General features: G+C 43.2%; 1 long non-coding RNA gene across 1 annotated transcript; it reads left to right on the top strand.

Moving 5' to 3' along the window:
- The first annotated feature begins 742 nt into the window (after window positions 1-742).
- LOC144007732 (uncharacterized) lies at window positions 743-2,048 on the top strand. Its single transcript, XR_013280340.1, has 3 exons — window positions 743-994; window positions 1,406-1,636; window positions 1,924-2,048. It is a non-coding gene; the product is annotated as an uncharacterized LOC144007732 (long non-coding RNA).
- The last annotated feature ends 24,666 nt before the right edge of the window (window positions 2,049-26,714 follow it).

The following is a 26,714-nucleotide window of genomic DNA, read 5'->3' as shown; positions in this document are numbered from 1 at the left end:
ATGGTCCTTGTTCCATGTAACAGTACCCCAACGTGCCAGTACCCTGACGTGCAAGTAACCCAACGTTGTGCTCAATAGCGCCCTCTATGCATTTTTATGGAGCATTTCCAATTGTATGATTCAAGCGATACACAACTAAAGATGACTTGACCTAGATTTGTGAAAACTGGGAGGCATACCTATTAGCTTAAGACCTACAAAAAGTATTCTGTAGCCGTATGCTAAACCTAAAAGGAAGTCCGCCATTTTGAATTTATTTTGGGAATTGCGCACCATATTTTGCGTTTTGATTAAACTTTGCACACACAAGGCTTGTCAAAAACATTTTAGATGGTCCTTGTCCTATTTTACAGTACCCCAACGTGCCAGTACCCCGACGTGCAAGTACCCCAACGTGGCCCGGGTTGCGAGGGCCCTTTATAGCTGCTCGCAGCTCTAGTTATTATTATTCTTCTTCTTCTTTATTCTCCGCAAACGATCACGATTTTGGGTACCTAAACATTCACGAAAACTCACCAAACTTTGCACACTCCTCAGGCCCGGCGAAAAATTTGATATTTTGAAGTCGTCATAACAACGCGACTCTATAGCGCCCCCTAGCATAGAAAAATAAAAACCAAGCCCGGCACGTTTGAGCTAGAGCAACAAAAATTGGCAGGCACGTGTAGCACCCCGAGACGCACAAAAAAGTCTATAGGTCGCTTGCACATGTCGTCACTTCCGCCTCGGATTTGTCGTAGTCGCCATGCTGGGTGGCCTCCATTTACGTAGTGATTCGGTCTAACACGTATCTATCACGTTTGTTGTCTGCGTTTAAAATGGTACATTGTTGCTGCATCGTTGGCTGTTCGAACAAAGCCAAGGGGGAAAATGGTCGGCCTTTCTTCCGAATTCCGAAAATAACTAGGAACCAGGGCCTGGAGACAGAGGAGTGCGGACTCCGGAGGGAAGTCGTTACTTTGGGCTCGTGTGTGCAGCCATCACTTTGTGAGCGGTAAGCTTGTTTACCTTTATTTAATGCATGAGGATTAATAACGTTTCGACCGCCCATATATGGGCAAGTTGCTTATGTTTTGGATTCATGAGCAAGCAAGTTCGGTAGTACAAGCTGGCTAGCGGACGTTAGCCGAAAGCTAACATCGAACATTTTCACCCAAGTAGTGCCAGTGCAAAGTGTTTACTGCTGAAATTGGATTGATTAGTCTTGGGCTCTTAATGCCGATAACATGTTTTTTGGTGGCAAAATGTAAACTAGGAAAAAAGAGACAGAAGGGGGTGATGCAAGAAAACAGACCCCCGGTAGCCTACACATCATGCTAAAGAACTTATTCACGGCCACCCTACTGCGGTAAAATAACCAGTCTTTCCATATTTTATTTGTTTATATATTTGTTTATTTTAACAGGTCGCCCTGCGCCCGTTTTTCTGTCCAATCATCCCGACTGGGCTCCAACATTAAAGTTGGGTCCCAAGTTCCAACATCTATGTCTCAGCCCAGTCGGTGCCAAGATATGAACGTGCACAGGAGAGACAAGCAAAGAAAAGACGACTCGAAGTGGCAGAGTTTGTTGCAGTTATGCAGCCAGATGGCTCCAGTAACCTGTACCCTCAAGTACTGCTGACATCATTGACTCTGGTATGCCACTCAGAATTCATTACATGATATATTGTATGCATGAGTGAATGTATGTGTTTATGTTTGTGTGTGTACACGCACCTTATATTTTAGAGACATTTGGAAGTGTTTGTAGAAATAAGTATTTGCCTGTAGCAATGTTCATACATTAAAAAATGCAACAAAATGTGTACATTTCTTTTACACTGACAAAAAAACTATACTACTGTACTATATTAAACCTTTTACTGGCACCGTATTTTTTTGTGATCTTTTTTTTAATTTTTTTTTAATTATTATTTCTTTAGGGATCTCATGCCACACCGACTTGATTGCCAATGACATGATGGAAACGAAGGCGAGCATCAAAGCATTGGAGGAGGACAACATGCGACTGTTTGTTTGGCGCTAATAAAGGCAGCGATTATACAAATTCTATTGTTGGGTTTGTTTACAAAGCTATACATAAGACAAATGACAGGATTTGACTCAATGTGCAATATGGTCCCTCTTAAAGTAATGGCATAAATCTCTATTATTTCTAAAAGCACAAAAAATGAAGTGAATAATGATTAGATGTAGTAATTTCAGGGATAAAATTGAACTGTTAATTAATGTATTTATTTTAGCACAGGTGCCTACCATCCTGATGACGGTATGATGTAATGTTGATGGGGTACGCAATTACTTTCATTATACTATGTACAGAGGAAAAAGTTGCTCTCTTTTAAATTTGTTTAATGTAAGACAAGTACCAGTACTGTGTTTCAGTTTTCCCAATAATCCTCGTTTCACACTTGTCACAAAACCACTGTCCTTTTGGCAGTCTAGATTGGCACACTTCAAGTGATATCATTTGATTTTACAATCTGCTGCAGCACAAAAAACTACTTTATTCCGCATCTTTGAAGTACATGAGCAAGTGGTAGGTGACAGCGGCTGAGCAGGAACACTGGAAGTCCACTGCTGATCTAGTAAATGCTCTCCCGAGCAGTTCAGGTAAGGAGGGGACTTTGGGGGGAAAAAAAACTCTGGCTTTTCCAGCTGGCCAAAACGAGCGATCTGGGTGGACTCGCTCAATCACACTTTGTCCACACCACAAAGTCGCAGAAGTCCTGTCCAGTTAAACTCATCTGTGCCTGAATCTGAAAATATTACAAACATTGTAATGAAAATATGAAACATAGAATTAAATAAGAAACTACAAAAAGTAAAGCCATACATACCTGGTAATACTATTGGTGTTGTCGTGACAAGTGATGGGAATTGTTGCCATCCGGCACCAGACAGAAATTGGGTGTTGTGACAGCCTCCTTAACCGTGAGATCATAAGAAAAGCTGTCAGTATGCTCAGTAGTTACCATGAACACGTTTTATTGTACTGGAAACTGAAACTAAAAATACGTCCTCTGAGAGTGGTTAACCTTAACCATTTAGAATAAGTTGATTAAGTAACATGTAACTAGTGAAAGGGTAGCATTAAATTTAATTAAGCCACGGGGAGGCTGTGCATAGTTACTTTTTATTCTTATACGCTCTGCCATATTTGCCTGTTATAAAATTGTTAGAAAAACCACATCAGGTAAACCTAGCTGTGCATGTAAACACAATGATAACAGGAAGCTTGAGAACAAATCAACATTTTTGTGTGCAGAATTACCAACACCATGTGGTTTACTTACGTGCAACAGCAACAGTTTCTTCTGATGCGATGTTAAAGTTTACACTCTGTATCCACCCGCTTACAAAATAATTGTAAGCCTCCAGGGATTTGTTGGCGTGTTATGGAGCATGTTGTCAACACGAGGTAGTGAAAAATGTCCAGAGAAGTCACATTTGGCCAGCAAGCTTTCTCCGTCAAAAAAAAATCACCCTTGGTCAGGACGTAATTAGGATCAATCCCACCACACAGAGACACCTTCTGCCTGTATCGTTGTTTTTGATCTTCCGGTAAATCGTGAAAATACTGCGTAAATGACATCATGTTGATAAGCTCTACCGTGTAACTCACGAGTGTACCTTGTGAACCGGCGGACACCCAAGATGGCGCCCGAAGAAAAAACTCCCATGATGCATTACGATGTGCAAGCGACCTATTGGGACCATGTAGCTAGAATGTACAGGAAATGAGCTATGATTTTTTTTATGTCCAATTTTGGCCTATTTTGGCACATTCACTGTGGTCATGCTTTTTCCCCCTTTGCAAACATTTTTCATCCAATTGACTTCAAACTTGGCATTTATCATCTCAAGACCTGAGAGAACAACTGGGCAAAAAGTCTTGCCTTTTCGAAATACTATATGATGGGGGCGGGGCATCAAATATTGCCTTTAAAATTTCATTTGTCCAGAAAGAGCAAATGCTTAATAACTCCCATGTTCAAGCTCCAAAAAATCTCAAACTTCTCAGGCAATGGAATAGTCACGGCCTGAAAACATCTATATGATAAAATTCAGTTATACATATAGCGCCACCTAGTGGTTACAATAAATGTCATACTTTACGTTTTTAGCTACTGTGCTGAGCTTGTTGAAGGGATCCATTTGAAAATTGGTCAGAAAAGCCTTAACATGTTGATCATGCCCCACACCGAATATTGTAACTTTTTGCCAAAGGGCGTGACCGCTACGGTGACGCAAAGTCTGAAGATTTTTCGTGACAATAAAAGCTGCATTAACTTGACCGAGATGATCCTATCTTCTCAAAATTTCACACATTTGATGAGAGTCCAGCTCTAAAGACATCTACTAACTTACATTTCATCTAACTGATAGCGCCACCTAGTGGCAATTTTTTTTCTTACGAATTTTCTTCTACGTTTTTCTCCAAACACGTTAACTGAACCTACCTCATATTTGCTCAGATGAGGGTTTCGGCCTTCATGATGTCACAACACGAAGTTTGTGAGTTTTCGCGAATTGCTGTGGGCGTGGCTAAGCGCTGTTCGCCAAGAAAACAACGCCAGTTTTGAGGGTCTAAACATGCACAGAAACTCCTGAAACTTGGCACACACATCTGGCCTGGTAAAATGAGCAATATTTTATTGTTGATTGTGCTATTTTTACAAAAATGACTCAATAGCGCCCCCTCGAAATTTTTAACGAAGCAGCCCCGGTTGTACGTTTAAGCAAGAACGACGAATATTTTTAGGTGTATGAGGGAGCCCAAGACCTACAAAAAAGTCTCTTGTACCCATATGCTAAAATGAACAGGAAGTGAGCTACGAATTTTTGAATGTCCCATTTTTGACGATTTTTGCACATTCACAGGGGGCAGACTTTTGCCCACTTCTCCTACACGTTTCATCCGACTGAGTTAAGACTTGGCCTGGACCATGTCAAGACCTGAGCCAACGACAGGGGGAAAAATTTTGACTTTTCGACATTTTCGGGGCATCAAAATTTGTGTTTCGCAATGAAAAAGGATATGCTTGATAACTCCCCGGTACATGCTCCAAAAAATCCCAAACTTGACATGTATGTTTATTAGGGGTGTTAAAAAAAATCGATTCGGCGATATATCGCGATACTACATCGCGCGATTCTCGAATCGATTCAATAATAGGCAAAATCGATTTTTTTTTATTTTATTTATTTATTTATTTATTTTTTTTAGGATTCACACCTTAAGCATGGAAGAATGTTATATGAACGGAACATTAAGCCTTAATATTTTATTTTAATGCTGTTTAAACATGAAACAGATTACAACCTCTATAAGACTGAAATTTCAGATAAATAAATAATACATTTTCATATAAATCTTACACTCTACAAGCTTACTGATTAGTATTTTCTAAATTTGAATGAAAAAAAATCGCAACAATCGACTTAGAAATTCGTATCGGGATTATTCGGTATCGAATCGAATCGTGACCTGTGAATCGTGATACGAATCGAATCGTCAGGTACGAGGCAATTCACACCCCTAATGTTTATCGTCAAGGCCTGAAGTTATCTCTATGACAACATTCAGTTATATATGCAGCGCCACCTAGCCCTTGAGGCATGAAAAAAAAATACCCCACATACGGTATTTTGTACAAAAAATGTAAACTCATTCTAAGTGTGATAACAAAGTCATTTCTGAATATTCTTTTAGTTTCCACCACTCAAAATGTTCACTGGCATCAGACTTATCCAAACATATATATATTTTTATTTATTTTTGATAGCCTCTATGGACATTAAAAGCAATATCGTGAATGAAGGATATGCTTAATAACTCCACGGTACATGCTCCAAAAAAAATCCCACACTTGACATGTATGCTTATAATCAAGGCCTGAAGGTATCTCTATGACAACATTCAGTTATAAATACAGCGCCACCTAGCCCTTGAGGCTTATATAAAAAAAAATAAAAATACCCCACATACGGTATTTTTTACAAAAAATGTACACTCATTCTAAGTGTGATAACTAAGTCATTTATGAATATTCTTTTAGTTTCCACCACTCAAATTGTTCACTGGCTTGACACCGATCCAAACGTATGTACGTTTCCATTTTGTTTTATTCATTTTTGATTGCCCCTTTGGACAATAAAAGTAATATTGTGCAATGAGTACAACGAGCGATGATGTGTATATACACTTTAACAAAAAAATACCAATCAGGGCAACTCACTGCCTAAAAATAAAAAAGGACGCTGATTTTTGCAGGTCTTAACAATCACCAAAACCCGTTGAGCTTGACACACACACTGGCAAAAAAATATTCTACATGTAAACGTTTATTATGCCATTTTCAAAGAAATTTTGCTTCCAATATGCCAGTACCCCAATGTGCCAGTACCCCAACATGCAAGTACCACAACGTGCAAGGACCCCAACGTGGCCCGGGCTGCGAGGGCCCTTTATAGCTGCTCGCAGCTCTAGTTATTATTCTTCTTCTTCTTCTTTATTCTCCGCAAACGATCGCGATTTTGGGTACCTAAACATTCACGAAAACTCACCGAACTTTGCACACTCCTCAGGCCCGGCGAAAAATTTGATATTATTAAGTCGTCATAACAATGTGACTCGATAGCGCCCCCTAGCGTAGAAAAATAAAAACCAAGCCCGGCACGTTTGAGCTAGAGCAACAAAAATTGGCAGGCACGTGTAGCACCCCGAGACGCACAAAAAAAGTCTATTGGGATCATGTAGCTAAAATGTACAGGAAGTGAGCTACGAATTTTTTAATGTCCAATTTTGGCCTATTTTGGCACATTCACTGTGGTCATGCTTTTTCCCCCTTTGCAAACATTTTTCATCCAATTGACTTCAAACTTGGCATTTATCATCTCAAGACCCGAGAGAACAACTGGGCAAAACATCTTGCCTTTTTGAAATACTATATGACGGGGGCGGGGCATCAAATATTGCCTTTAAAATTTCATTTGTCCAGAAAGAGCAAATACTTAATAACTCCCATGTTCAAGCTCCAAAAAATCTCAAACTTCTCAGGCAACGTAATAGTCACGGCCTGAAAACATCTATATGATAAAATTCAGTTATACATATAGCGCCACCTAGTGGTTACAATAAATGTCATACTTTACGTTTTTAGCTACTGTGCTGAGCTTGTTGAAGGGATCCATTTGAAAATTGGTCAGAAAAGCCTTAAAATGTTGATCATGCCCCACACCGAATATTGTAACTCTTCGCCAAAGGGCGTGGCCGCTAGGGTGACGCAAAGTCTGAAGATTTTTCGTGACAATAAAAGCTGCATTAACTTGACCGAGATGATCCTATCTTCTCAAAATTTCACACATTTGATGAGAGTCCAGCCCTAAAGACATCTACTGACTTATATTTCATCTAACTGATAGCGCCACCTAGTGGCAATTTTTTTTCTTACGAATTTTCTTCTACGTTTTTCTCCAAACACGTTAACTGGACCTACCTCATATTTGCTCAGATGAGGGTTTCGGCCTTCATGATGTCACAACACGAAGTTTGTGAGTTTTCGCGAATTGCTGTGGGTGTGGCTAAGCGCTGTTCGCCAAGAAAACAACGCCAGTTTTGAGGGTCTAAACATGCACAGAAACTCATGAAACTTGGCACACACATCTGGCCTGGTAAAATGAGCCATATTTTATTGTTGATTGTGCTATTTTTACAAAAATGACTCAATAGCGCCCCCTAGAAGTTTTTAACGAAGCAGCCCCGGTTGTACGTTTAAGCAAGAACGACGAATATTTTTAGGTGTATGAGGGAGCCCAAGACCTACAAAAAAGTCTCTTGGACCCATATGCTAAAATGAACAGGAAGTGAGCTACGAATTTTTGCGAGAATTCTATTATAATCTATTAATTTCTTCCTCTTATATTTTATTCCTCGCACTTTTTTGTCCAGTTTCAACTTCCCCATTTTTCACCCGATTCACTTCATTTCAACTTCAATTTATTCCACCATTTCACGCCATGAGCTCTTCCAGATTTTCAGTGCCAAAACTCACGCGTTACCCACAATTCTCGATTTCACACCCGATTATTTCCCACATTCTACATTTTCCATTTACTTCCACATTATTCATCCGATTGACTTCATTCCAGCTTCAATATATTCCATTTCATGCTATGAGCTCTTCCAGCTTTTCAGTTCCAAAATTGACGCGTTACCCACAATTTTCCATTTCGCACCCGATTATTTCCCACATTCTCCATTTTCCATTTACTTCCACATTATTCATCCGATTCACTTCATTCCAACTTCAATATATTCCACCATTTCCCGCCATGACCCCTTCCAGCTTTTCAGTGCCAAAATTCACAATTTCCGATTTCGTACCCGATTATTTCCCACATTCTATATTTTCCATTTACTTCCACATTATTCATCCGATTCATGTCATTCCAGCTTCAATATATTCCAGCAATTCACGCCATGAGCTATTCCCAGCTTTTCAGGTTCAAAATTCACACCTTACCCACAAGTCCCGATTTCGTACCCGATTATTTCCCACATTCTACATTTTCCATTTTCTTCCACATCATTCATCCGATTCACATCATTCCAGCTTCAATATGTTCCAGCACCCCCCGCGACCCATGTGAGGAATAAGTGGTCGAGAAAATGGATGGATGGATGGATATATTCCAGCAATTCATGAGCCATGAGCTATTCCAGCATTTCAGTTCCAAAATTCACACCTTACCCACAATTCTCGATTTTGCACCCGATTATTTCCCACATTTTCCATTTACTTCCACATTATTCATCCGATTGACTTCATTCCAACTTCAATATATTCCAGCATTTCACGCCATGAGCTCTTCCAGCTTTTCGGTTCCAAAATTCACACCTTACCCACAATTCCCAATTTGGTACCCGATTATTTCCCACATTCTACATGGGCGATTCTACATTTCACATTTACTTCCACATTTTTCATCTGATTCACTCCATTCCAACTTCAATATATTCTACCAATTCATGCTATGAGCTCTTCCAACTTACCACCCAATTTACCACACACGGCGGCCATTTTCCAACTTACCATGCACGGCGGCCATTTTAGACAAATGAAATTCCCAGGTTTCACGCCAACCTGGCCCCCCAAGGCGGCGGCCATTTTGGCCAATTGATTAGGTATACCTGGGATTCTTGCCAGGATATGCCCCGACCTTAACAGGAAGTGACTTGATTTCAACAGGAAGTGACCTAATTTCAACAGGAAGTGACCCGGAAGTTACCTTAAATCAACAGGAAGTGACCAGATTTCAACAGGAAGTGACCTAAAATCAACAGGAAGTGACCTAAAATCAACAGGAAGTGACCTGATTTGAAAAGGAAGTGACCTGATTTCAACAGGAAGTGACTTCATATCAACAGGAAGTGACTTAAAATCAACAGGATGTGACCCGATTTCAGCAGGAAGTGACCTAATATCAACAGGAAATGACCCGATTTCAACAGGAAGTGACCTGATTTTAACAGGAAGTGACCTGAAATCAACAGGAAGTGAGCATGCTAGTGTTAAGTTAGCATGCTAATTCTAGCTTAGCATGCTAATGTTAGGTTAGCCTGCTAATGCTAAGTTGGCATGCTAATGCTAATGTTAGCTTAGCATTTCTAATGTTAATGCTAATGTTAGCTTAGCATGCTAATGCTAAGTTACAATGCTAATGTTATCTTAGCATGCTAATGCTAGATTAGAATGCTAATGCTACATTAGCATGCTATTGCTAATATTCGCTTAGCATGCTAATGCTAGCTTAGTATACAAATGCAAATGTGACCTGATTTCAACAGTGACTATTACTCCATTGCTTATTAAGTTTGCCACTCCTTACACCATTGCTACTTGATTCTACCCTCCTTACTCCATTGCTTACCCGATTACTTGCTACTTCCTCCATTTCTTACTTGATTTCTTCCTTGTTTTCTTGTTTCTTGCTGATTTATTTTTACTTCTGTGCTATTTTTCTTCCTTCAACTGCTTCTAGATTTCTGGATGAATTCAAACCATTCCAACTTCAGAATGTTCAGCTCATTCCATGTCATTCAGTATCATTCAACATCATTCAATATCATTCAACATCATTCAATATCATTCAATATCATTCAACATCATTCAACATTATTCCAAATCATTCCACAGGTATTCATTCAGCTCTCCAGCCTTCATACGCCATTTCCCCAGAAATGGCATTTCTAGTTAGATTTTTAATTTTGTTTCATTATGGTTGGCATATGTAAACAAAAAATAGTGTAAAACGACTACTTCTCAGATGGTAACAGTGAAGATTATCTACTTATGTAAAAGGCACATTTGATACAGTTAACGGTATCACATGGGCATGTGTACCTAATGTTCTGTCTGCTAAGTGTATTTTGTAATCATGCTTGAACAGGTGTGTTTGCCACTGCTAGCAAGTACACCTAACTGTCTCACACTAACTGTTTGTGTACGCCTGACATACTGTGATAAAGGTTTAGGCTTTTGGAAGCACAGATTTGTCCAAACCGGTCAGAATACCATTATGGACCCAAAAGCATGACTGAGCAAAACCATAGAAGTTATATAAAACTTTTATTTTACAGACAGTTTAAAGAGAATCCTTCACAGGTAGTGGGACCAAAGTGGAGGACAGAACAAATAAGTTTGACATGACGACAGGTTAATGAATGTCCAAAATAATTACTGCGCTCTCCTGGTTACTGTAAATTGTGTCTTCACTTATTGTCAATCAATTTTACTTGGCGGCTCTCTGCATCACTTCATTTTGACATTTTGTATTAATTCTATCCTCTTTCCTCACTTCACACTCTATGACAGACAATATGTTGCCCTCCCTACTTTGCACATTTTACCTTGTCTTCATATATACAATTGCCATATTTAAGCTCACTTGAAGTCTTTCTTCCTTTACAATAAGCTGCTATGTGACAACATTTTTGACAAGTATAGCACATAAGCAGTGGGGGTATAGAGTACATTCTCATCCATGCATCCATCCATTTTCTTGACCGCTTATTCCTCACAAGGGTCGTGGGGGGTGCTGGCGCCTACCTCAGCTGGCTCTGGGCAGTAGGCGGAGGACACCCTGGACTGGTTGCCAACCAATCGCAGGGCACACAGAGACGAACAACCATACCTACTCACAAGCACACCTAGGGACAATTCAGAGTGCCCAATTAACCTACCATGCATGTCTTTGGAATGTGGGAGGAGACCGGAGGACCCGGAGAAGACCCACGCAGGCACGGGGAGAACATGCAAACTCCACCCAGGAAGGCCGGAGCCTGGACTCGAACCGGAGTCCTCAGAACTGGGAGGCAGACCTGCTAGAGTACATTCTCTAACATTATAATTCATGCACTATATATATATATATATATATATATATATATATATATATATATATATATATGTATGTATATATATATATATATATATATATATATATATATATATATATATATATATATATATATATATATATATATATATATATATATATACACACACATTAGGGCTGTCAAAGTTAAAGCGTTAAGATTAATTAATCACAGAAAATTGTCGCATTAATCATGTATTAACGCAGATTAATCGCACTATTTGGGGGCTTTGAGATGTACAAGTTTTTGATTAAATGTGATAGTAATGTGGGTCAAAGCATGTACGTCATTAAGTTATGTTGAGAAATGATGATCTATTTTAAAGGCAAAATTAAAAACAAACCAAGAATCAGCAGCAAAAAGCTCATTTGTACTTCTATACATATTTTGAAGGGGTGGGTAAATGGAGGTTATTGAGTTTTTCTTTTCCATGATATTTCTCTCTCTTATGGCATCCATTACAATTACAGTATATGCCGATTGCCATTTGTGTAAATTAGGTAATACTGTAGCTACTTTCCTTTCTGGGGAATCAGCAACACATCTTTAATCTACTGTTTGAATATGATATTTTAGAATTGGCCACCAGATGTCGCTGTGGAAAGATGTTTCAAACGTTCCAAAATATCGATTCTTTTTCTGAATCAATGGTTCCAAATTATTCGATTGTTTCAATGTTCCATTTCTGCCATTCCTAGTGTCAAGCACAGACGCAGAAAATGGCTTTTCAAAAATAAAACCGTAAATAAAAAAATGCAGAGCAGGGCAAAACAAGCATTTTAATTTCCACTTGAAGCAAGCACAGTTGTAAAAGGAAATACTGCAATATTACATTATATCCATCTTCACCTACTCTACAGAGATGCATAAAGATCTATTGGCCAATGATAAACAAGAAGAACAAACTAAACTTTGCTCATTAAAAGGTGAGTAGACAACCAGAATGCAGATTGATCAGGAGGCCAAGAAAGCTTCCGCACTTCACATAGGCCCGATTAATGCACAGAGAGTCTTCTCAAGTGATTCAATCACATAATGAGAAATAAAGCACTGAAGCAGTCTTGTGTATCGAAGCATTATTGGATAACTTTCTTTTGCAAACATGCTGCATCGTCTTCCCAGCCTTTTTGATTGTTGCCTCCGTTATTTACTGAAAACCTCACGCATTAGCATTTTTTTGTGCTCTAGCCAAAACAATAATTGCACTGTTTTGGGATCAACATTTTTCGGCGGCAGTAATCACTTCATGTACAGACCACACTGAGATCTATTTTATGCACAGTATCGATTTTCTATTGAGCGATTGTGCAGGTGCCCAGGTTATAGGGAACATGGCGGTTGGGTACACCCTGGACTGGTTGCCAGCCATTTGCAGGGTACATCAATGCAAACAACCATTAAAACATTGACAATGGGCTTGCAGAAAACTGATGTAAGTTCTGGAAGAACTGAGCTGAGAAATGCTCATGTGGTCCTGCAGCATGTTGTCTGTCTGCAATAACAGCCAAATGCTTTTGAGTCAGAAAGATCTTAGAGCGTCTTATTAACACCTTGGTGTGTGCAAATGTGCATATATTAATAAGCGATGTTTGATGTGTGGACCACCCAGTACAACTTGCACACCTTTGCTTTTTTTAACTGATGTTGATTCAAATGCAAATGTTTTTTTTATTTTATTTTTTTTTTTATGTCTGACTGACTTTTAAGGTGTGATAGAAGATGCAAAAGGTAACTCATTAAAAAAAATTGTTTTTGTAAATGAAGTCTGACAGGTCTTGTTGGGCCTTTTCCATCCTTGCTACATGAAAGACTTTCATTACACCCCTGAAAGATCGTTTATTTGATAGAGATAGGTTTACTTATTTTCCATAGACGGCTCAATATGCAGTGCAGGCAGCTAACCTTTCCCATCAAAGAAGACTGTCGGAAGCACCTTTGACAACGATCTAGGAAGTAATGAGTTGACGCAAAAGAGCAGACTGCACTGGTTGCACTAAGGGCACACATTGTAATGTCTAACCAAGAAATTGACTTACTCCAGACAATATATTTAATTAGATATTATTTCCTGCCTGTGAAGATATTGTGTGGCTGCACTTAATAATTATAGTCAAATGGTTGGGAAAATATTATTACAATATATAAATTAAATACCCCTCCGTGAGCCGGCACTTTACCGTGGTGGAGGGGTTTGCGTGTCCCAATGATCCTAGGAGATATGTTGTCTGGGGCTTTATGGCCCTGGTAGGGTCACCCATGGCAAACAGGTCCTAGGTGAAGGGCCAGACTAAGCACGACTCACAAGACTCCTTATGAAGAATACAATTATTGGAAACACGATTCCCTTGCCCGGACGCGGGTCACCGGGGCCCTCCTCTGGAGCCAGGCCTGGAGGTGGGGCTCGTTGGCGAGCGCCTGGTGGCCGGGACTGCACCCATGGGGCCCGGCCGGGCACAGCCCGAAGAGGCAACGTGGGTCCCCCTTCCCACGGGCTCACCACCGGTGGGAGGAGCCAAAGGGGTCGGTTGCAGTGTAGGCTGGGTGGCAGCCAAGGGAGGAGACCTTGGCGGACCGACCCCCAGCTACAGAAGCTGGCTCTTGGGACATGGAATGTCACCTCTCTGGCAGGGAAGGAGCCCGAGCTGGTGTGTGAGGCGGAGAAGTTCCGACTAGATATCGTCGAACTCTCCTCCACACACGGCTTGGGCTCTGGTACCAGTCCTCTCGAGAGGGGTTGGACTCTCTTCCACTCTGGAGTTGTCCACGGTGAGAGGCGCAGAGCAGGTGTGGGCATACTTATTGCCCCCTCGGCCTGTACGTTGGGGTTTACCCCGGTAGGCGAGAGGGTCCCCTCCCTCCTCCGCCTTCGGGTGGGGGGACGGGTCCTGACCAAACAGCAGTTCAGAGTAACCACCCTTTTTGGAGTCCTTAGAGGGTGTGCTGGAGAGCGCTCCCCCTGGGGACTCCCTCGTCCTGCTGGGGGACTTCAACGCTCACGTGGGCAATGACAGTGAGACCTGGAGGGGCGTGATTGGGAGGAACGGCCCCCCCGATCGGAACCCGAGCGGTGTTCTGTTATTGGACTTCTGTGCTCGTCACGGACTGTCCATAACGAACACCATGTTCAAACATAAGGGTGTCCATATGTGCACTTGGCACCAGGACACTCTAGGTCGCAGTTCGATGATCGACTTTGTAGTCGTGTCGTCTGATTTGCGGCCGCATATTTTGGACACTCGGGTGAAGAGAGGGGCGGAGCTCTCAACTGATCACCACCTGGTGGTGTGTTGGCTCCGTTGGTGGGGGAAGATGCCGGTCTGACCTGGCAGACCCAAACTTATTGTGAGGGTCTGCTGGGAACGTCTGGCGGAATCCCCTGTCAGAAAAAGTTTCAAAGCCCGCCTCCGGCAGAGCTTCTCCCTTGTCCCGGGGGAGGCGGGGGACATTGAGTCCGAATGGGCCATGTTGCCTCCATTGTTGAAGGCGGCCGATCGGAGCTGTGGCCGTAAGGTGGTCGGTGCCTGTCGCGGCGGCAATCCTCGAACCCGCTGGTGGACACCAGCGGTAAGGTATGCCGTCAAGCTGAAGAAGGAGTCCTATCGGGCCTTTTTGGCCTGTGGGACTACGGAGGAAGCTGACGGGTACCGGTTGGCCAAGTGGAACGCGGCTTCGGCGGTTGCTGAGGCAAAAACTCGGATATGGGAGGAGTTCAGTGAGGCCATGGAAAACGACTTCCGGACGGCTTCGAGGAAATTCTGGTCCACCATCCGGCATCTCAGGAGGGGAAAGCAGTGCACCATTAACACTGTGTATAGTGGCGATGGTGTGCTGCTGACCTCGAATCGGGACGTCGTGAATCGGTCGGGGGAATACATCGAAGACCTCCTCAATTCCACCGACACGTCTTCCTTTGAGGAAGCAGAGTCTGGGGACTCTGAGGTGGGCTCTCCGATCTCGGGGGTCGAAGTCACTGAGGTGGTTGGAAAGCTCCTTGGTGGCAGAGCCCCGGGGGTGGTTGAGATCCGCCCGGAGTTCCTCAAGACTGGATGTTGTGGGGCTGTCGTGGTTGACACACCTCTACAACATCGCGTGGACATCGGGGACAGTGCCTCTGGATTGGCAGACCGGGGTGGTGGTCCCGCTTTTTAAGAAGGGGGACCGGAGGGTGTGTTCCAACTACATAGGGATCACACTCGTCAGCCTCCCTGGTAAGGTCTATTCAGGGGTGCTGGAGAGGAGGGTCCGTCGGGAGAAATATCCTTTGTGAATAGGTGGGTAACTGGGTGCAGACTGCGGGTGCAGTTGTGGTGCAATATTTCACGCTATTACCTGACGCAGCGCATTCTTAATGAATATGCCCCTCAGTTGCTATAGACCCCTGGGGGAGCCCATTGTTGTGACAAGTTTTAACTATGTTTTGGGTTGGACCCCTGTGAAGATGTCGGTTGCTATGCAGTTGTTATTGTTGTGTATTTGTTACCCTTATTTTGTCATATAGGCCTTTATTATGTCATAAATAATTGAGCATGGGCCTATTTGTACAATTTTTAGGACTAAACACAATTTCTCTTCATAACATTATGTGGCCCTTGCGTCCTTCTGATTTTCTGTATGTGGCCCTCAAATGAAAAAGTTTGGACACCCCTGACATACAGTATTGTACTTGAAAAAGAATGGCTACCCCATTCACTAAAGGTTTGCGTAGCCTTTGCGCGGCGCTAACCGGTAATAATGAAGCAATCCGGGAACGCCTAATTCACTAAAAACGCGCCGAAGAGGAAATCTGTCACTAAGTGATCTGCCAACCAGATTGCGCCCCGGTGCGCCGGCGGTATTTACGCGTATGTAAATTAGGTAATTTGCATACATTTGGCGCAAAATATGCCCACCCCAATGCAAATATAGATATATAGCGTCTAATTCAATCACGCCAGCGCTAATAGCCATACGCTTCCTCGATCCTGGGATCATGACAGCAGTGGATGGTGCCCGACTGCCCATCCCCCCCAGGCTGATCACGCAGAGAGAGAGAGAGAGAGAGAGAGAGAGAGAGAGAGAGAGAGAGAGAGAGAGAGGGGGGGGGGGGGGGGGGGGGGAATGTTTCTATGTTGGTTTACACATGACGTAACCTGGGCTGATCAGCAATGCAGGGGGGCATTTTACGATCATTTTTACGTGCCAGATGAATACTGTACGCCCACGCCAACCTTTGAAAATATATTTGAAAAAAAAACGATTGCACCAATAATTTGTACTTTATGAATAAATTAACGGTGGGTTCAAGGATATTTTTGTCGCTGCGTCTTCCGGGTGGCTCATCGTTATGATTGTTTCTTGATCCTGTCAATCAAGCTGCGTAACGACGTCGTGCATGCTCGTTCCTAGCTGCGCATGCGCACTTCGAGTGTTTGTAGCATGTAGCTAGCTTCGTGTAGTGAGCTTCGAAATTGGCCATTCATCGTTGTAGCTCCACCGAACTGCGTACTTTGAAAATAGATGAGAGCCGCAAGAGGACATCTGTATGAAGCGAGGCCGGCTGCAGAGACTGATGAAGATGATGATGAACATTAGCTCGGACGTTAGCGACATTTGAGAGGTGTTTCCCCCAGAAGAGCAGGAGAGCTGGTAGTATAATCTTCCGCATGTCTTCCGTTTTTTTAAACGTGACAAACAGATGTTCGGCTTCCACTTTTCGAGAACATCATTGAATCCACCTTTAAGTCGTCGTCCTCTCTGCTCTGTACAGCTTAATGACGCTATAAACGCTTACTCTTGGTCCAACCTCGTGTTCTGATAATGTCATCTTTCTCACAACTGTTACTATACTACAATGCTCTTGGTGCAAAGCCATTGCCATGTGTGGTAAATCAGGCGCAAATTTGCTCCCAGCTGTCAGTTTTGTTGGCATGTTTGCACCGGTATATCATTAGAGCAATATCCTTAGTGAATAGGTGGGTAACTGGGCGCAGACTGCGGGTGCAGTTGTGGTGCTATATTTCGCGCTATTGGCGGACGCAGCGCATTAGTGAATCTACCCCAATGTGTATTGTATGGTATTTTATCTTTTATATGTTGTGGATGGTTTTGGGCCCCTTTTACTTTGGTATCTAGTAGTTCTGTTTCCTGTGTTTTCCTTTTTTTCCCTTTCAGGGCTGGGCGTGGTCAGGTTGTGCTGGGCTCCACACGCAGCTGCCTTCAATCTCCAATCACCTTCAGTATTTAAGCCCTGGTCTGACCTCCACTCCTCGCCAGAACGTCTTGTCATATTCCTGGTATTACTTGATCCCACTGCCTGAAAAATATTTCTGATCTTTTCCCTAGTTCCGAGTTTTATTACTTTAGTGTTTTTGAGAGCCTTTTTCCTGGGTTTTCCCAGCGCCCTTGTTTAAAACTGACTTCCCTTTGTCTTCTTGTTTATTTCAGTCCGGATGTGCTGAGAGCCCAGCCACTGCCACGCCCAGCCACCTTTTGGTTTTCTACTTTGTTTGCTACTTTGTTAACTAAACTTTTCTTACTACTTTTACATCTGTGTCTGCGCCTGGGTCCTAAGCCAGCCACACCCCATCACAGTACGTTCTGGCCTTGAATATGGACCCAGCGGATGCAGACTCACTTCGACATGCCGCCCGAGCTCATGGAACGCTTCTCGGCAAACACGACACACTTCTAAAGGAAGTGCTTGCTTGCCTCCGGGGCCTTACCACCGACGTTGGTTCGTTGGCTGCCAAACAAGACCAGAGTGCCTCCTCCCCAGCCCAACTCACCACTGCCAGTCAAGGAGAGCATGTGCCACCTGCTCTGGCCTCTACCGCAACAAGAGAGCCATCCATTCCTCCACCAGAGCATTACATCGGGGAGGTAGGAGCCTGTAGCCAGTTCCTTCTTAATTGCTCTTTAGTTTTTGACCCAGCCTAGCTCCTTCTCTTCTGACCGGTCCAAGTTGGCTTATGTAATCAACCTGCTCAAAGGTAGAGCTGGCAAGTGGGCCAATTCCCTGTGGGAATCAAAATCACCAGTCCTGCAAACCTATGACTCTTTCACTGCTGAGATGCGCAAGGTCTTTGACCACCCTTTTCGCAGCCAAGAATCCGGCAAGAAGTTAGCTTCCCTCTGACAAGGCCTACAGTCTGCTGCTGATTACTCAATCGAATTCCATATATTGGCTTCGGAAAGCGGGTGGAACGAGGCGGATCTCAAAACTATTTTTGTTGCCGGTTTATCAGAGGACCTCAAAGACCAGCTATCCACTCGGGATGAACCCGAATCACTGGAGCAACTCGTCAGTCTCGTCATCAGAATAGACAACCGTCTCAGATAAAGACGGCGAGCCTCCAAAAATACATTAGTGACTCATTGACAGCCGTACTGATCAGACCCTCTTCCTACCCCCTCGGCTCCGGTTTCTTTTTTGTGGCAAAGAAAGACACGACTCTTAGACCATGTGTTGACTACAAGGGACTTAATGCCATCACTGTTAAGAACAAATACCCGCTTCCACTCATTGACCCGACTTTCGAACCCCTCAACAAAGCCACTGTTTTCACGAAACTCGACTTGAGGAATGCTTACCATCTGGTGCGCATCAGAGAAGGCGATGAATGGAAGACTGCCTTTAAAACCCCTCTCGGACATTTCGAATACCTAGTAATGCCTTTTGGCCTCACCAATGCCCCAGCTGTTTTCCAGGCCCTGATCAACGATGTTCTCAGAGATATGTTAAGCCAGTTTGTTTATGTTTACCTGGACAACATTCTGATATTTTCCAGAACCACTGAAGAACATGTACAACACGTGAGACTGGTCCTGCAGTGCCTCCTAGAGAACAAGCTGTTTGTAAAAGCAGAAAAATGTGAGTTCAGTGCTCCTTCTATAACCTTTTTGGGTTGCATTCTTGCCAAAGGAGAGCTCAGGCCTGATCCCATCAAAGTTGAAGCAGTGGCCAACTGGCAACAACCCACCACCCGCAAACAACTCCAGCAGTTCCTGGGATTTGCCAACTTTTACCGCCGGTTCATAAGGGACTACAGCAAGGTTGCAGCCACCCTCACGCAACTAACCTCAACAGCCCATCAATTTTCCTAGACACCCGAGGCTGATGCTGCCTTCAGCCGCCTCAAGCAGCTGTTCACCTCGGCCCCTGTACTCGTCCATTCTGACACCTCACTCCAGTTCATAGTCGAGGTGGATGCTTCAAATTCAGGAATCGGGGCAATCCTCTCCCAGAGGACTCCAGAGGACCAAAAGTTACACCCCTGTGCTTTCTTTTCAAGGAAATTATCCCCTGCGGAGCGGAATTATGATGTCGGCAACCGGGAGCTGCTGGCAATTGTGTCTGCCCTCCAACAATGGAGGCATTGGCTGGAGGGAGCTGAGGTCCCATTCCAGGTACTCGCAGACCACAAAAACCTCACTTATTTGCAATCCGCTAAACGCTTGAAACCCCGTCATGCTCGTTGGGCCCTTTTCTTGGGAAGATTCAACTTCACTCTCTCTTATCGACCAGGTTCCCGCAACACCAAGCCATCTGCTCTCTTCCGCTTGCACGATTCACCTCAGGAGAAGCAGGACGCCGAGGCAATACTCCCGCCTTCCTGTTTTCTTAGGGCGGCAACATGGGACATTGAGAGGGTTGTACTGCAGGCCCAGGAACAACACCCACGCCCTGGTGCGGGCCCCAAAGACCGGCTTTATGTCTCAGATCCAGTTCGCTCCCAAGTCCTCCAGTGGGGACACTCTTCCAGGTTTGCTTGTCATCCCGGGGCAAACAGAACTCTCCACTTCATTCAGGAAAGTTTTTGGTGGCCTAGGATGGCCCAGGATGTCAATGAATTCGTCGCCTCCTGTTCTGTCTGCTCCAGACGTAAATCCTCCCATTGTCAACCCATGGTTCTCTTGCAGCCCCTTCCCGTCCGTGGACGGCCATGGTCTCATCTTGCCATAGACTTTGTCACCGGTTTGCCCCCATCCAATGGCAACACAGTCATCCTAACAATAGTGGACCGCTTCTCCAAAATGGTCCACTTCATTCCCCTTTCCAAACTACCTACCGCTCTGGAGACAGCTGACCTCCTGGTGAACAACGTGTTCAAGCTTCATGGCATCCCTAATGACATAGTCTCGGACAGGGGTCCCCAATTCACCTGCCGTGTTTGGCAGGCTTTTTGTAAGGCTCTCGGGGTGTCCTCTAGTCTGTCCTCTGGTCACCATCCCCAGTCCAAAGGCCAGTCGGAAAGAGCCAATCAGGATCTTGAGTCAACTCTTCGCTGTGTCTCTGCTCGCCATCCTGCATCCTGGAGCCAACACCTTCCCTGGATTGAGTACTCCCATAACTCCCTTACCTCCTCTGCCACTGGGATGTCACCATTCATGGTCGCATACGGATATCAACCTCCTCTCTTTCAGACTCAGGAACGTGGGGTAGCGGTTCCCTCTGTCCGTGCTCATCTCCATCGTTGCCATGCTGTCTGGAGGCACGCCAGAGCCGCATTATCCCGCACCGCCCAACGCAATCGTCAGCTAGCGGACAGGCACCGCATCCCTGCCCCTGATTACCGTCCGGGACAGAAGGTCTGGCTTTCCACCCGTGACCTTCCTCTTCAGGTGGACTCCCGGAAGCTGGAGCCAGGTTCATCGGGCCATATGAGGTAGAGAAGGTCATTAACCCCGCTGCAGTCCGCCTCAAGCTTCTGGCCTCTCTCAAGGTTCACCCCACGTTTCACGTCTCCCTTCTCAAATCCGTAGCCTCCAGCCCACTTAACCCTTTGACTGAGTCCCCCCCTCTCATTGACAACCATCGAGCCTACATCATCTGGAAGATTCTGGATGTGCGCCGTCGTGGCCGTGGTTACCAGTACCTGGTTGATTGGGAGGGGTACGGCCCAGAGGAACGATCTTGGGTGTCTCGTGCACTCATCCTTGACCCATCCCTTCTTCGAGACTTCTACTCGGAGTTCCCCCATAAGCCCGGTAGGGTACCAGGTGGTGCCTCCTTGGGTGTACTGTTGGTTTTGGGCCCCTTTTACTTTGGTATCTAGTAGTTCTGTTTCCTGTGTTTTCCTTTTTTTTTTTTTTCCCTTTCAGGGCTGGGCGTGGTCAGGTTGTGCTGGGCTCCACACACAGCTGCCTTCAATCTCCAATCACCCTCAGTATTTAAGCCCTGGTCTGACCTCCACTCCTCGCCAGAACGTCTGGTCATATTCCTGGTATTACTTGATCCCACTGCCTGAAAAATATTTATGATCTTTTTCCTAGTTCTGAGTTTTATTACTTTAGTGTTTTTGAGAGCCTTTTTCTTGGGTTTTCCCAGCGCCCTTGTTTAAAACTGACTTCCCTTTATTCTCTTGTTTATTTCAGTCCGGATGTGCTGCGAGCCCAGCCAATGCCACGCCCAGCCACCTTTTGGTTTGCTACTTTGTTTGTTTGCTACTTTGTTTGTTTGCTACTTTGTTAAATAAACTTTTGTTGCTACTTTTACATCTGTGTCCGCTCCTGGGTCCTAAGCCAGCCAAACCCCATCACATTATATGTGTTGCTGCATGATAATCTTGAACATCTTGTTAATTTAGGTTGAAAAAATCCACAAAAGAAGTGCAATGAAGGCAGATTTTTTTTGTATTTGTAGTTTCTGAACAGTATATGATAAAGAATTTGTTTAAATTTGATTTTCCTATGATCCCTTGCTGCACTTGATTTCAGAAAGTGAAAAAAATATTTTGTGATACATGTTTGTTTCGGGGGAAAAAAACCCCATTGATGTCGTATATTCTATTTTTCAATAAACTTTGTCCTAATTGTGTCCTTTTTTTTTTTAAAAGGAAACATTTTAAAACTAGAGCTGCGAGCAGCAATAAAGGGCCCTCACAGCCCGGACCACGTTGGGGTACTTGCACGTTGGGGTACAGGCACATTGGAAGCAGAATTTCTTTGAAAACGGCATGATAAACCATTAAGTGGATTTTGTTTTTTGCCAGGTGTGATGAGTGTGTGAAGCTCAATGGTTTTTGGTGATTGTTAATATCTGCAAAAATCTTTTTTTTTATTTTTAGGCAGTGAGTTGCCCTGATTGTTTTTTTTTGTTTTTTTGCAAAAGTACATCATCGCTCGTACTCATTGCACAATGTTGCTTTTATTGTCCATAGAGGCGATCAAAAAAAAAAAAGAAACTAAATAAAAAAGTACATATGTTTGGATCGGTCTGATGCCAGTGAACATATTGAGTGGTGGAAAGTAAAAGGATATTCATAAATGACTTAGTTATCAAACTTAGAATGAGTTTACATTTTTTTGTACAAAATACCGTATGTGGGTTTTTTTTTTTTATATAAGCCTCAAGGGCTAGGTGGCGCTGTATTTCTAACCGAATGTTGTCATCGAGATACCTTCAGGCCTTGATTATAAGCATACATGTCAAGTGTGGGATTTTTTTTGGAGCATGTACCGTGGAGTTATTAAGCATATCCTTCATTCACGATATTGCTTTTAATGTCCACAGAGGCTATCAAAAATAAATAGTTAGTTATCACAATTACAATGAGTTTACAATTTTTGTAAAAATACCGTAAGTGAGGCTTTTTTTTTTTTTTTTTTGCCTCAAGGACTAGGTGGCGCTATATTTATAACTGAATTTTGTCAGAGAGATACCTGGGAGTAGCATCTTGTCCCATATCCCATCTTCATGAGTTTCTGTGCATGTTTAGACCCTCAAAAGTGGCGTTGTTTTCTTGGCGAACAGTGCTTAGCCACGCCCACAGCGATTCACGAAAACTCACAAACTTCATGTTGTGACATCATGAAGGCGGAAACCCTCATCTGAGCAAATATGAGGTAGATCCAGTTAACGTGGTTGGAAAAAAACGTTGAAGAAAAATCGTAAGAAAAAAAATCTGCAGTAGGTGGCGCTATCAGTAAGATGAAATATAAGTTTGTAGATGAGTTAAGGGCTGGACTGTCATCAATTGTGTGAAATTTTGAGAAGATAGGATCTTCTGGGTCAAGTTAATGCAGCTTTTATTGTCACGAAAAATCTTCAGACTTTGCGGCACCGTAACGGCCACACCCTTCGGCGAAAAGTTACAATATTCGGTGTGGGGCATGATCAACATGTTAAGACTTTTCTGACCAATTTTTAATTGGATCCCTTCAACGAGCTTGGCACAGTAGCTAAAAACGTAAAGTATGACATTTATTGTCACCACTAGGTGGCGCTATATATATAACAGAATTTCATCATATAGATGTTTTCAGGCCGTGACTATTAAGTTGCATGAGAAGTTTGAGAATTTTTTGAGCTTGCACATGGGAGTTATTCAGCATGTTGTCTTTCTGGACAAATGAAATTTTAAAGGCAATATTTGATGCCCCGCCCCCGTCATATAGTATTCCGAAAAGTCAAGATATTTTTCCAAGTTGGTGTCTCAGGTCTTGAGATGATACATGCCAAGTTTGAAGTCAATCGGATTAAAACTGTTTGCAAAGGGGGGAAAAGTATGACCACAGTGAATGTGTAAAAATGGGCCAAAATTGGACATTCAAAAATTCATAACTCACTTCCTGTACATTTTTGCTACATGGTCCCAATTGACTTTTTGTGCGTCCCGGGGTTTTACAAGTGCCTGCCAATTTTCGTAATTCTTGGTCAAACGTGCCAGGATTGGTTTTTATTTACGCTAGGGGGCGCTATAGAGTCTTGTTGTTATGACAACATCAGAATATCACATTTTTCACCGGGCCCGAAAAGAGTGCAAATTTCGGTGAGTTTTCGTAAATGTTTAGGTCCTCAAAAATTTGATCGTTTGCGGAGAATAAAGAATAACTAGAGCTGCGAGCAGCTATAAAGGGCCCTCGCAGCCCGGGCCACGTTGGGGTCCTTGCACGTTGGGGTACTTGCACGTTAGGGTCCTGGCACGTTGGGGTACTGGCATATTGGAAGCAAAATTTCTTTGAAAATGGCATAATAAACGTTTACATGTAGAATTTTTTTTTGCCAGTGTGTGTCAAGCTCAACGGGTTTTGGTGATTGTTAAGACCTGCGCAAATCAGCGTCCTTATTTATTTTTAGGCAATGAGTTGCCCTGATTGGTATTTTTTGTAAAAGTGTATATATACATCATCGCTCGTTGTACTCATTGCACAATGTTACTTTTATTGTCCAAAGGGGCAATCAATAATGAATAAAACAAAATGGAAACGTACATACGTTTGGATCGGTGTGAAGCCAGTGAACAATTTGAGTGGTGGAAACTAAAAGAATATTCATAAATGACTTAGTTTAGTTTATTCATTTTTTTCCTTTCGGACACATTACAGTTTACATCAATCACATCACATCATTTGCAACATTGACATCCGAAAGAAGGGATGACGGGTAGAAGCCGAAGCTTATTCGAGACCCGTCCCCATCGACCCATTACTATAACGCATCAATCATATACATTATTTAGAATAGTCATTAATTTTTATCGTTATCCATCCCATACTATCCCAGACACTGCTCGCTCAGTTCATCTTGAATGTCCGTGTGTAGATTGTGGCTAGTCCCAGTCATTTGGAACTGGTGAGTCGGTCCCCAGACGCCACCAGCAAGCCCACCCCGCCAGGCGAGCAGCCAAGGCAAGCGCAATTCTTCTCTTTCACCAGTAGGGTCTTCGCTGACCTCGGATCAGCTTTCACACATGTTGTGCTTTCCAGAAGAGTAGATCGGCTTGCATTCGGCCCATTGCGACTCAAGCAATTTCAGCACTCGATTCTGGTCAGGTAGCACCACTGGTTGCTAGCATGTTGTGGATCTGATGACTCCTGTGCGCTACCCAGCCTCGCTCACCCAGCAGAGCGGCCCACGCCAGCTGCATTCCAGGAACCAGACCACCAACCCCCATTTTGCGTATTGACAGCAGATTCATTGGAGCCACAATACAGCCTTATCATGTAGCCTTGACTGTTAGAACAAATGTCCAAACGGAATTCGAGCCAGACAATATTTAGATTCAAACGGGAACAGCAATACATGTTATCAATGCAGGTGTTTAAACAAGAGTTAGCCTTGGCAAAGTCAGCAAGTAATCATATACAACTTCAGCTTTGGGTAATTAGTGATGTTGTTGTTGTGATATTGTGAATTACTGTTGTCTCTCAAGCGCTGCCAATTCCTCAGCTCCTTTCACGATTCGTGTTTTTAGTTGACCAGAGTTATCTTTAGTTTGAATAAAAATTCGGCAGTCTTTTGTCCACGTGCTTTCGATAAGTCCATTCTTTCTCATTTGTCGAGCCTTTTTGGCGATGTCAGCATTTCGTTTGGTGAGGTTTTCATTGATGTAGATATGTTTACCACGAAGCTTGTGACGGTCTCTCAGAAGAGCAATCTTTTTCTTTCTGTCAACAAACCTGATCAGAACTGCCGGTGGTCGTGTCCCTCCAGTTGGAAGCGAAAAGCACATCTGAATGTGCGCAGGATCAACAGTTAATCCCAAATCTCTGAGTTCAAGTGTCACTTGCTGTTCCACAGTCTCGTTCCCTGAATATTGGTCAGAATCTTCCGTGCTCGTGCTAGCCGCAGCTCTCAAAGGGCCACGGCGCGGCTTGATCTTGATACCGGTGACTATCACATCGTTGATACGAAGATTTTGTTCCAAATCATCCACTTTTTGTTCCAAGGCAACAATGCGTCGATCTTTTTCCTGTGGCTCTTTCTTCAATTGCTGTATTTCCTGAAGAAGTGGCTCAATGCTCTTCTTCATTTCAAGTAATTCGGCAACCATTCCACTGAGTTTTTTAAGAGAAGATTTTATCTCCTCAATCTCGTCAGCTCTTTTTCCGCCAGGCATTCTGCAACAATGTAGTTAAAAATCCCAATGCAAAAATCAACAAGTAGTTAGATTCACGAGCGAGTGCAGGAGCAAGTACAGATGCGTCCTTCCTCAACAGATGCGTCCTTGAATGAAGTTATCACACTTAGAATGAGTTTACATTTTTTGTACAAAATACCGTATGTGTTTTTTTTTTTTTTTATATATTATGCCTCAAGGGCTAGGTGGCGCTGTATTTATAACTGAATGTTGTCATAGAGATACCTTCAGGCCTTGATTATAAGCATACATGTCAAGTGTGGGATTTTTTTTTGGAGCATGTACTGTGGAGTTATTATGCATATCCTTCATTCACGATATTGCTTTTAATGTCCACAGAGGCGATCAAAAATAAATAAATATATATATATGTTTGGATAAGTCTGATGCCAGTGAACATTTTGAGTGGTGGAAACTAAAAGAATATTCA

This window comes from Festucalex cinctus, chromosome 1 (assembly GCF_051991245.1).
Source record: "Festucalex cinctus isolate MCC-2025b chromosome 1, RoL_Fcin_1.0, whole genome shotgun sequence".
NCBI lineage: Eukaryota > Metazoa > Chordata > Actinopteri > Syngnathiformes > Syngnathidae > Festucalex > Festucalex cinctus.
The sequence above is the reverse complement of the archived record's forward strand: the minus strand, read 5'-3'. Positions and strand labels throughout refer to the sequence as shown.